This window comes from Rhipicephalus microplus, chromosome 3, assembly GCF_043290135.1.
Source record: "Rhipicephalus microplus isolate Deutch F79 chromosome 3, USDA_Rmic, whole genome shotgun sequence".
In the NCBI taxonomy this organism is placed as follows: Eukaryota; Metazoa; Arthropoda; class Arachnida; order Ixodida; family Ixodidae; genus Rhipicephalus; species Rhipicephalus microplus.
The window spans coordinates 263,189,067-263,202,314 of NC_134702.1; the positions used below are offsets into that span (position 1 = coordinate 263,189,067).

The 13,248-nt window shown below is 41.9% G+C and overlaps 1 protein-coding gene across 6 annotated transcripts in view; it reads right to left on the reverse strand.

The window, feature by feature from the left end:
- Positions 1 to 13,248, reverse strand: part of LOC119168408 (uncharacterized) — a 626,194-nt gene that overhangs the window by 350,979 nt on the left and 261,967 nt on the right. The window lies entirely within an intron of this gene.

Below are 13,248 nucleotides of genomic sequence, written 5' to 3' on the forward strand. Positions count from 1 at the left end.
ATTTCTTCTTGATGTCAACTATGATATCATCAACCCACTTAGCTTTGCTCTCTTCTTGTCTGATTAGGTTACAGCTATCATTTTCTTTTTCATTACTCGAGGCATCATACTCAACTTAAGTTCAACCCTCTTTGTTATCCTCTAGGTTGCTGCTTCGTTGGAATGTGCTGGTAAGATGCAGCTATTATATACTTTCCTTTTGAGGGATAGTGGCAGTTAGCCTTTCATAATTTTAAATTGCTTGCAAAATATGCTTCACCCTATTCTTATTCTATTTACCTCAATCGCGTGGTTCAGCTCCGCGGTTTACTACCCCCCCCCCTCCTAAAAAAACGCGAGGCCTGCGCGGAAAGCGCACCACAGTAACAGCGAAAGCTAGAAGAGCGGCTTTTCAAACCATTTTCTAAACACTCACTGGTTAACTGCTGCAAGCGCACTTGCTCGGTACTCACTAAGGCATCAATAGTAACAATTTCTGAGTAGTGAGCCGGTATTCGCTACGCTATCCTTCATCATTCTTCTGAGAAGCGCGGTATCCGCTAAACACTAGCAAGGAATTTGGTACCAATTGTTCATGCAGTGGCTGGTGACGATGAGAAATTATGACTGAGATGTGTATGCACCACAGTTAATAGGCGATCAGGAAGGAGCTTTTGTAATGGGTTGGAACATTGGGGGACCCACTTGTTACGCTATTTGCATTGCGTGACACTGGTCGTACTTTGCTGTTCCAAAACGCTTCATTACTCATATTCCCGCGACTCCTTTCCCGACATAAAGCATGCTTATGGCAAGTTTTCGAACAAGCCCCAAGCACCGGCGTGGCTCAGTGGTAAAATACTAGGCTGGCACGCTGCGGACCTGGGTTCGAGCCCCGCTGCGTTCGATTAAACTGGTTATTTTTCTTTACTCCGTGCGATAGTGCCTATGGCCACTGGTCACGCGCGGCGCGAACAGCGCCGCGCGTGACCCGAGTTGTGATCTCATAACAGCTTTCGCTATAAGACGCACGCATCTTGTATATGTGAGTGACAGTGCAACATGTGACATCGCAATAATAATGCTTGGTACAAGCATACGTTGCAATTGGGCGTCAGAACATGCAACTATCATGAATTTATGGTTTAGTGCAGGTCACCCATTGATCCAAAAGAAAGACCTTTCGATCAAGCAGTCTTTGCGACATGTTCATAGTGTCAAATTGAGCTCCCTAAATGTATTACAGTGAAATTGTCGATCAATATGGTAGGCTACTGCAGATTTATGATATATTTCCGAGCAGGTATCCCAGATTCATTACTCTATAAGAAACGTCGCTTACAAATGAACGAAAAATTCACCTAAAATTATTGCTTATTTCTTTTAGACTAAAGGAGGTGGTATGCCTGTCATTTTATTATCAAATAAACTTAGTCATAAAGCGAAGATTAACTGCCTGTGTATATATACTAATTGTGAAAATGTGGTGTTACACATCACTCTGCCAGGCTGCTTCTATTTTTCTTTTGTTAACGCATACTTGCCGGCAGGAGTACAAGACACAAGATGCCTAGATGTGATAAACTCAAGAAACGTATGATGGGGGGATAGTTGGTAAGGCATTAGTTAAAGTATAACTGCGCAACAAAACGAGACACAAGAACACAGTAGACAAGACGATCTGCGATCGTCCTGTCTACTTTGTATTTTAGTGTCATTTTTTTGCGCAGTATATAATATTAACTGGTGACTTCAATTCGCACCACGCGTCTTGGGGTTTCAAGATGTAAGTGGAAGGCGCTTGTGGGAAGGAACTGTTGATAATCAATTATCTTGTGTGAATTTCACCACTGTTAGGTTTGTTAAAGGACAATCTATGACAGCTATAGATCTGACCGTCTCCAGTTCCTCACAAAGAATCTCTTCGTGGAAAACATTATATTGCGCAACAGTGACCACCTTCCTATTAGTTTCTATGTCAACTTTCCGAGGATATTTTTAACTGACAAAGTTGGCTAATTTTGTAAATTATGACCGATTACAAAAATAGTTGCACTTTGATACTTCGAAAGGACATGCAGGAAGACATTCGGCCTTTGAGTCCGCGTGCTGTAATGAAAGAGCAATAAAAAGTCAATTTTTACAATTACCTCAGGCACAGGACATTCATTTAGCCTATGATAGAACACTGAATATACGAGGGGGTACAGAGAACAAAAAAAAAACGGCGTGGAAGCAACTTAATCACAACCAGTGCCCGAAAAAACTGGTGTTACTATAAAGACATTGCAGCAGGTTTTAAACGTACAGTACGCAAAGAAAGAGATTACCATGACACTAACAAATTCAGCTATTTTTCAATATTATACAAATAAAGGCACATTTTAGATTTTTCCGATCGAGAAAAGTGATACCACTTTCAGACAATATGGATTCCTCCATTCTATCGCCTCGCCAACTCACCAAATTATTTCAAAATGTCGCTAAAGAACTAGAAGATAGTTTAAGATCAATAATGCCAAAACCACAGTGAATCCCATCGCAGCGGAGGAGTTCAATGAAGTGACATCAGCGGAACTAGCGGATGTAGTGTGGCACTTTCCTCCTGCAGCCCCTGGACCACATGAGGTAACCTCAGCAATGATAAAAGTACTATACGACAATTCCTGTAACAAGAACTCCGTAATATGATTAATTACTTGGAAAAATTTTTGGATACCTCTGGATTGGAAACTTTCCTAAATAATTCTGATTCTTGAAAAACATGGATATGGGTTTACCATTGACAATGTAAGGCTGATTTTTATAACATCTAATTTGCTTGAGCTAATTGAAAGACTCTAAATGCACGTATAGTAAAATACATTGAGGAAAAGTCAATACTGAACCCTAGTCAAAGTTGCTTTAGATCGAGATGTTCCATCTGCTGTGGGGATGTTGCTTTGGAGACTCGTACACAGTTGACGTGGCGTAGAAGAGAGTATTTTGCTTTAGTTACTCTAGACTTGGCCAAGTTGTACGACAAGGTGGAGCATAAAATACTAATACAGCAGATAAAATATATGGCTATGACATGACAGCTTTATTGCATTCAAAGGGGTTCTTTTTCCAACAGATATGAGCAGTACCGTAGCGTACCACAGGGCGCAGTGCTCTCACCGGTGTTGTTTAACATCTTCCTAAGCTCGATTCCAAGACATAGCAATATTCATTTATATGTGTATGCTGATGCCATTGATTTCTTTGTGACAAATGGTGATCTGCAATTACTTTATCACACTTTAAAAATTACCTAAACATGCTAAAAGGATGTCTTGAAAATATTCAAATGTCTTTAACCATAAAAAAAGCGCGCTTCTAGCATTCTCCATCAAGGATCCCGTCAACGTCTCCCTGATGTATGGCATGGAGCTGATTCCCCAGGTAAATTCGCTCAAATACTTAAGCATCATATATATACCAGCGCGGTAAATTGGACAAGTCGCATGGACCAAACCGGGCCCAAGGCAACACGAGCCACTGCGCGGTTACGCAAGCTCAGCAACAGAAAAATAGTGTTGCGAAGAAATACATTGGTAAGATCTTTAAATTTACATGTGGCCTATCATGGAATTTGGCTGTGTGTTCGTTTCTGGCAGTGAGACTTATAGAATGAGAACACTAATACTGTTAGGGAGGGAAACTTTACGATTGTGCCTTGAACTGCGCAAGTTTTTTGCTAAATATGTGCTCTACATGGAAGCGCGTCTTCATACTTACTACGCAAACATTTTTAAGACTATACACTTCGCCCGAAATAGAATCGTCTTATGCTTTTAATAAAGAGCCAACCTTATTTTTTTTGTTACCTCAGTGGTCGTGATTCCACTCCCCACAGATCATTTTCGTTCAAGCGCTGCTAGGACCAATAAACGTCAAAACCAAACATATTTCCTGAAGAAGTACTTTTAATTTAGACTTTCAAATACAATTTGAAAATATTTACCCCTCAAACGTGAAGCGAATGCCATTCTAATATTTAAATGATCGGCTACAAGATTACTTGTCACAAGTGAACATGAACAACTTGATTGCGGCTGATACATCTTTATCAAATGAAAAAGCTGGGGTAGGTATCTTCTCGCGTTTCTTTGACAGGTCCTTTTAGGTTAGGCTTCCAGAATACACACCAATATCCATAGAAGAATTATTCGCTATTGTACTGGCACTGCGGAAACTTCCTTCGGTCGAATCAGAAGCAGTCGTAATTAAAGATTCTTTTTCAGTATGTGTGGCACTGTCATCAGGAGCCAAATTAACACTTCTGCATATGTTTGGAGAACTCATACCGACAAACATGCAAACACTTCAGTTGTTATGGGTACCAAGCCACTGTGACATATATCTCAATAAAATGGCGCATGCACTAGCCACAGTATCTCTTAGTGGTCCCCTTATCTCGATTTTGCCTGATACGGCTTACGCGACATATATAAGGTTTAGATACCTTTGTTTGCATAATGAAATTGACTCTTTCTCATTGAATAAATTTTGAGACTTCGTCAACCTAAGAAGCTGCTGGAATATACATTTGTGCGCAACACGGCAATTGGAAGTCACTTATACTTGATTGTGTTGTAGAATCCCCCAACTAAATTATTATTTACATAAAGCTGCTCTAAATTCATCACTGGTACGTCAGGTTTGCGAAGAAATGAAAACGATAGATAATTTCTTTTCATTCTGTTGCCGATATTCTTATCAGCGGAACAGATAGATACCTGGTAGCTTCACTTGAAAAATTGGGATTAGAAATGAATGTGGCAGTAAATTTATTGTTTGGCTGCATTAAATTAGGTTATAGCCACAGGGACGTCTGCTCTGTAGTATTTGACTACATAACTGTAACAAAGCGATTGCCATGTTAGTGTGCATTTTTTTACTTGTATTATTGCTTTCAGACTCATCACTACCAATGTCTCAAATCACACCTGATAGCGTGTATCCTTGCTCAGATATACTCCTTTTTCAATTACATCTTTTTTCTTTTTATATATATATATATATATCTTGAAGGTCTTCCTGGATTCGGGTCGAGTTACAAGTCACGAGAAGAAGCGAACGAGCAAACGAAAAACGATGCTTTATTGCCAACGTTACGGCCGGGGACCGGCCTTCGTCAGGGCATACGTGCATATTACACTAACACGCACTTCTTAAGGACATAGCATGGGGCCCCCAATTGTGAATAATCACTCTTAGCAATATTGACATACATGTTAACAAAAACATATTCAGACATGCGCAGCATTTTGTTGATAGCGGAGCAGCAGTGCACTATACAGAATATGGTAGGGCAAGGTGACTTGAAAACATAGATACAAATAATATGACCGACATTTGTGATATCGCAGCAGTTGTGAATGAATAGAAACAATAAAAGAAGGCAATGCCATGTTAAGTTACGTTCGTAGTCAATGAAATATACAGGAGCATAATATCAACATTGATGTCACAATGTGGTAACAGAGTGTGCATGCGTTCTGGTCAACTAACTAATGTGTCACCAATGACATCGCAACGTAATCACGGCAGTGAACAAACGTGTATGTGGGCTACGGTGGTTAATTTATCTGTTTTGCCTGTAAAAACGTAAGCTTCCCTGGGTTCTCGTTTATTCCAGACGCTATGGCGTTAAATTTATGAATAAGAAAAGATTTACGAACTTCCCTTTCGTAGTGTGATTTAAAACCAGATTCGAGTATTCTGGCAGTTATGTTGTCGAAAGAGTGGCCTGGGGTAGCGAGGTGTTTGAACAGGGGAAGGCTAGGCAAGCACACGACGTGTGACCTGTGATTATTGAAGCGCAACCGGAAAGCTGTCTCCGTTGAACAATATACTGGAGGTCACACAATGAGCATTGAAGCAAGTAGATTGCATTGCTCGTGTCACAGTCGAAATTGCCTTCTATCCAGAGAGTGAAGTTTGACGCAGAGCTCTTAACAATACGCGACGTGGTCATGTGGGGGCACACCTTGCAGCGTGCCTTGTTACATGGGTGACACCCCACATGGGCTGGCGTGGTTATTTTGGATGACGTAAGTATGTCTCGTAGGTTCCTCGATCGGCGGTAAACTGCTCGTGGAGGCTCCGGCAAGACGTCTTTGAGACGATTGCTCTGCATTAGTATGTTTTAGTGCTTTTTGAGGATCGCGTTAGCATTTGGAATTGACGGATAATGTGTCAGAATTAAATTGATGTGCTTCCGGTGCGCAGGTTCTTTATTTGATTTTAGAAGCACTCTTCAATCCATTGCATCGGCACGCATGATCACATTGTCGATAATCTGAGGCGGGTACTGTTGTACAGTTAGGGCATCACGAAGCTTATCACAGTTTTCAACAAAGTCTGAATTTTCAGAGCACAGCCTTTTGAAACGAAGTGCTTGACTGTAGGGTATACTCGTCTTACAATGTTTTACATGGCTGCTTTTAAAGTGAAGGTATCGGTGAACATCGGTGGGTTTTCTGTATACTTTAGTAGATAATTTTTCGCCGCAAAGGGATACTGTTACATCCAGAAAACAAATGGATGCCTTCGAGTACGATTGTGACAATGAAATGGATGGATAAACCTTGTTAAAGTCTGCAATGAAAGTCATGAGTTCCACTTTGCCGTGATGCCAGATAAAAATAATGTCGTCTATAAAACGTTTGTAGTAGTATAGTTGTAGTCTGCACGTGGAAAGAAAATGATTTTCCAATTGGCCCATAAATATATTCGCGTAATTTGGACCAATTTTGGTGCCCATTGAAGTGCCACTAACTTGTACGTAGTGAACACCGTCAAACTGAAAATTGTTAAACTCCAGGATGAGTTTTAATAATGTGGCTAATGTGCAGCTATCAACAGATTTGTCACATGATGAATCGTTATAAGCATCCACTGCTGCACGAATGCCATCTTTGTGGGGAATATTAGTATAAAGTGAGGCAACATCTCATGTTACCAGAAATTAGTCAGCAGGTATATTGAGGTCGATGATGTCAGCGAGGATATGAGAAGTGTCCTTCAGATAGGATGGAAAAGTTGGAGGTAGTATACTAATCAGGCCATCAACATAGCTTGAAAGTAGTTCGGTCACAGTGCCAATGCCTGACACTATAGGACGACCGGGGTTATTGGGCTTATGTATTTTAGGCAATAGCTAAAACCTTCCTGGAACAGGGCTCAGTGGGACTAATGAGTGCTTTGCTTTATCGGGAAATTTGTCATCCAGTAATAAATGCTTGATTGTATCAGTAACGATGTCCCTAAATTTTTTGGTGGGGTTTTCCCCACGGAGTCGCTTGTAAAACGTGTCATTATCTAGCTGTCTCTGAGCTTCACAAACGTAGTCCGTTGTGTTCATTATCACGATTGCGCCTCCTTTATCAGCGGGTTTTATTATAACATCTGTGCGTTCTTGTAAACATTTACCTGCATTCCGTTCTTTGAATGTGAGGTTTCCTTTGAATGAAATGCGGTCCGCATAAGCCTGCAGGATGTCACGCTGAACTGCAGAAATGTACATATCGAGGAATTTATCGCGTTGTGTAGGCGGCGTCCAGTGTTGATGGGAAGACATGTTACTCTTGGATGATGAACGTTTATGGAAGAATTCGCTTAGCCTCATACTGCGCGCGAATTCATCTAAGTCTTTTATCAAGTTAAATTCATTGTAGCCGCCAGTAGCTGGACAGAAATTCAAGTCCCGAGCAAGCACACTCATTTCTGAGTCAGATAAAACCACGTTTGAAACGTTTTCTACTTACCTATAGCTGATTGTTTGTCTCGTCTAAAACAGGATGATTCGACGGGAAGGGAATCATCGTTCGTCAGTGGTTTTGGAAGGGTAATGTGGTCACGCAAAAACTTTTTTGCTTTCTTCTGTTCAATTCCTAATTGTTTTCTCTGTTCGCATTTAACCAGTGAAGCCGATTCAGAGGGATCCAACATACGAGCCTTGCGCAACTGTCGTTTACTGTTTAGCAACGCTTTGACAGCAGAATTATAATGGTCGATGATGATGCGCATGAGAGCTAGGGACGCGTTCTTTAATGTTTCGTTCCATTTCTCGACGTTGCGTTGTGACATTTGGGAAGTTGCTGGTTTGAGCAAAATCACAAGTCCTTTCGGTACAGTCAAGGCGTTTAAATAGGTGTTTAGCGTAGATGCATGAATTTTGTATTTCACACGTTTTTCCACAATTTTTCTAATTCTGAGAAAGTCACAACTCTGAATAGGGTTGTCGAATGAAGTCGGTATTAGTCAATTCTTTGAAGATACAGTGCTTTTCTCACGATTGCATTTTCTTAAAGGGTACCGGTGAGACAAAGAAATGTTTCCAGACCTTTCACGAGCGGAAAGTCCTTGGTTCTTTGCTTTCGCAGCAACTGTGGCGTAGGTAGATTTTTCTTGCGCAAGTGGCTCGGTGTAGATTTCGGGCACTTGGAGGCGTTGGGGTGAAGATAAGCGGGGCGAGGACGCAAGTTCCGCAAGACTAGGTTGGTAGGCATTGGAGGATTGCTTCATGGGACCACTGGGCATGTGGTCTAGCCAAGAGGAAGACGAGGCGTCCGTTGCGTTCTGGAAACACAGCTGCTTGATGTGGCCAGCCATCAGTGCAACGCCCTCAAAGTTTGGGTGAAGGCCGTCTGCCGTGAGAACGCGCACTGACGGAAACCATTCCAAGGCATGGTCCAGAAAGAACACCTGGTCAGAGCGACAGCAGAAGCTCCGTAACCGGTCATTGAAATCACAGGCTTCGCAATTACAGTGGCGGACAATTGCTTCATTGTCCTTGTCACGACGGCGGTTTAAAGCACACGGTAGTAATAAAGTTGCATAGATCCGGCTTATCATGGGGCGTTTTGGCAGAATGAGTTGTAGCAGGGCCTTGTACTCGTGAAACGTTACACGTCCAGTGCTGTGAACCAAATCATTTGTTCCAACATGAAGAATCAGAGTTGTCGTTGAAGATGGCATGAAGTCCAAAAGGCCATGTACGTCACGTATCACAGCGCCAAACTGTGTGATGAACGCAGGAGTGCTCTCTCGAAGAAGGTCGAAATGCTGAAACATATACTTCGTTTGGGAGTCGCCAACGACAGCCGTAGAAACTGTCATCTTCGGAAATTTCAATTTGATCGTTTTCGTTGCCGTCCTGCCAGAATCCATAGGTATTTGGTATTTCTTGAAGTCTTCCTGGATTCGGGTCGAGTTATAAGTCACCAGATGAAGCGAACGAGCAAACGAAAAACGATGCTTTATTGCCAACGTTACGGCCAGGGACCGGCCTTCATCGGGGCATACCTGCATATTACACTAACACGCACTTCTTAAGGACATAGCATGGGGACCCCCAGTTGTGAGTAATCACTCTTAGCAATATAGATATACATGTTAATAAAAAGATATTCAGACATGCACAGCATTTTGTTGATAGCGGAGCAGCAGTGCGCTATACAAAATATAGTAGGGCAAGGTGACTTGAAAACATAGATACAAATAATATGACGGACACTTGTGATATCGCAACATTTGTGAATGAATAGAAACAATAAAAGAAGGCAATGCCATGTTAAGTTACGTTCGTTTTCAATGAAATATACCTGAGCATAATATCACCATTGATGTCACAATGGGGTAACAGAGTGTGCATGCGTTCTGGTCAACTAAGTAATGTGTCACCAATGACACATTAGTTATTCAACGTTTAAATTGACATAGATACCCAATAAAGTGGCTGGGGGATAGCGGTCGTGATAGCTCAGTGGTAGAGCATCGAACGCGTTGTTCGAAGGTCGCTGGTTTGAATCCTGCCCACGGCAAGTTATCTTTTCACCCAATTTTCTTTCTCCTCCTTTACACTACAAATGGCTTAATAACTTCCCCAATACCTTCCTTGGCATTATTGTCTGTTAGATCTCATTATTATTGTGTAAACACGAAAAACGAGCTCTTAAGTATACACTTGTTTCCCTTATATATATATATATATATATATATATATATATATATATATATATATATATATATATATATATATATATATATATATACACATATATATATATATATACACATATATATATATATATACACATATATATATCGGGAATAATAATTCAATGGGCCAGTTAGTCTTCGTGAAGGTATGGGATATGGCACAACGGGAGCGTTGTCAACAAAGACAAAGATAATTATTTCCCAACAGTTTCGGGAGGAGTCGTCCCTTCATCAGGAGATGAGTTATACTGACATGAACTTCCAAACTTCGTTGCTGCCGCGTCCCTCTCGCCTTGAAAGATGTTTGTGAGAGTGAGAGGGAACTAAAAAATGGAAAGAAATAAAAAAACAAAAAACAAAAAAGGGGGAAGAAAATGCGGAAGAAAAAGGCCCCTACCACCAGCGAGGCCAGCAATGTCGCCACTACCACCAGCGAGGCTAGCGAGCCAGCGAGTTCCACCAGTGAGTCAGAGGTCGGTGGCAACGGCTTGCACGGCAAACTCCAGTGCCAAACGCACTCAACAACAGGGAGCCGAGGGACACAAAGAGCCATCCAGGGTCCCAGCAGTGACGACGTCGCCACTCCCACCAGCAAGGCCTTACAACACCAGGCGGACGAATGCGGCGAAGACCAAGGCGGCGGCTTCCAAATGACACGAGGAAACAAAAGGTACGGGCAGTCTTAAACACGCATGTTCCCACTCATTTCTATCGATTAGGAAAATCATTGAAAAACGGGGGCAATACGAAAAACACGCGGAACAACTAACCAAATATCCATCTCACGAAATTTTACCTAAGGGCCTCCACCTAGCCTGCAACCCCTCAATGTCCACACTAAGTGAAGCAGAAAGGGGGAAGTGAGAAAAAATATTACTAGAAGCGTCCTCGCAACTGACTCGGGTCATTGCGGACCATAGTGAGCGTAAGGCCGCCGAATACAGTGTCACGGAGGCCACGCAGAAATTGGTATCTAATCTCGGAGAGTATGAGGCAAGAGAACTGGAAAGATATGAACTAAAAAAGAGAGGCGAAATTTCAGTAGTAAAAGATAGAAAATTCAAGCGGGGCTGCAGAAGCTCCACTGCTCTGCAACAGGAAAATAGGAATGAGGCCGTACAAGCACGCCAGGGACCACCCGTACCACAACCTAACTTTGAGAAGAAAAATGGGAACTCGAAACTACAGTGCAATTCTAAGCAAAACATCCTTACTCTCGAATATGATGCTGACACTCCCGTGCCACGTGATAGCCAAGAGCAGCCAAAAACGTATGAGAAAAATGTCCTCAATCTGTCAAACACAACACTCACACCCGCTCAGCTTCAACTTTTGTCGAAAGGCTTAACCTTTTGTCCATCATCTGGTAGATTCAATGAATTTGAACTGTACCAAGACCTCGATAACTTTGCGCGTAATCTCCGCCTCCGTGAACACTTTCATGATCGCAAGGACTGTACGGACGAGAATAGAGTGATTGGTGGTGACAAATCCTAATGTCCGGGTGAGCAGAGGGTCAAACACCTCGATATGTATATATCATCAGTTCAAAAAGATATCATCAGAGCGTATGAAAAAAATCGGCCATTTCGAAACAACATATCAAAGTCAGAACGAAGGGCACTCGATGAACTACGACAAAACACTGAAATTACTATCAAACCGGCTGATAAAGGGGGCTGCATAGTAATTTTAAACACGTCGGACTACTTAAGGAAGGGAAACGACAGCTATCAGACACAAAATTCTACAAAAAACTTCCAACTGACCCGACTCCCGAATTTGAAAGGGAGATAAAAGTAACCCTTAACAATCTCCGCCGGGATGAGAAAATTACCGGCAAAATGTTACAAGCAATGTTACCGACCCATTCTGTTCCCGGTCGATTCTATTTGCTCCCCAAAATACACAAGGCAGGCAATCCGGGACGTCCGATAGTATCCAGTAACAGCACATCAACAGAAAATATATCAGAATTCATCAATTCCTTAATAAAAAACATCCCCCCAAATTTTCCCTAATGCCTAAAGGACACAAACCATTTCATCTGCGAAACTTCAAGTCTCGACATCCCAGGCGGCAGTTTTCTGGTGACCATGGACGTCTGCTCACTGTACACCGACATACCCCACCATGACGGAATAGCGGCTATAGTTTCTGAATATGTAAAATTTGACTCATCAACTAGTGTAAGTGGCGAGGTACTGTTTACACTTCTTGAACTTGTACTAAATTATAACAATTTTGAGTTCAATGGCAAGCATTTCCTTCAGGTCAGTGGCACTGCAATGGGCACGAAAATGGCCCCAAACTTCGCGAGCACCTTTATGGCTTCACTTGAAATCCCATTCATTGAGGGACGCACCTTGAAACCTTTCTACTACAGAAGATACTTAGACGTTATTTTTATGATATGGAACCATGATGAGGGAAGTCTTTTCCGCTTCATAGAGGATTTTAACAAGTGCCACTCGTCAATTAAATTCACGCACAAAATTTCCAAAACTAGCATTAACTTTTTGGACGTCACTGTCATGGTCAAAAATCACCGCTTGTCAAGAAACCTTTACAAAAAGCCTAAAGACCATCAAATGTACCTACATTTCAACAGCAGCCACCCAAAGCATTGCAAAACGGGTATTCCATATTCTCAGGCCTACCGGTACCGAAGAATATGCACCGATATGCGTGAATTTGACAGACACGCGAAACACCTAAAGCATTCCTTATTGAAACAAAATTATCCGGAAGACATTATTGACGATGTCTTACTACGTGCTCGCAACGTGAACAGGAATGCTATAATTAAGGGACCGAACAGAGTATCTAAAACGACTTCCCAAACGAACCATGTACTAACTTACTCCTCATCAGCGCCACGAATCAGCAACATACTTTCCTGCCATTTCAACATAATCAGGCAAAGCAAACGACTAGCTTATATTTTCGCGAAGCCACCTCACGTGGTGTACCGCAGGGATAAAATTCTGAAGGACATTCTTGTCAGAGCAAAAACAAACACCCCCAAATTTCAATCATGGTGCCATCCCTGCGGAAAAGCTCGATGCAAGGTATGCCCACAGATGGTCACAACACGTGAATCCAAAGCGAACTTCTCCGATTTCAAATTCTGCATAACTGAAAGTCTTAATTGTGACTCCAGTAACGTAATATCCATGCTACAATGCAACATCTGCGGACAAGAATATATCGGCCAAACAGACACGCCATTTCGGCTGC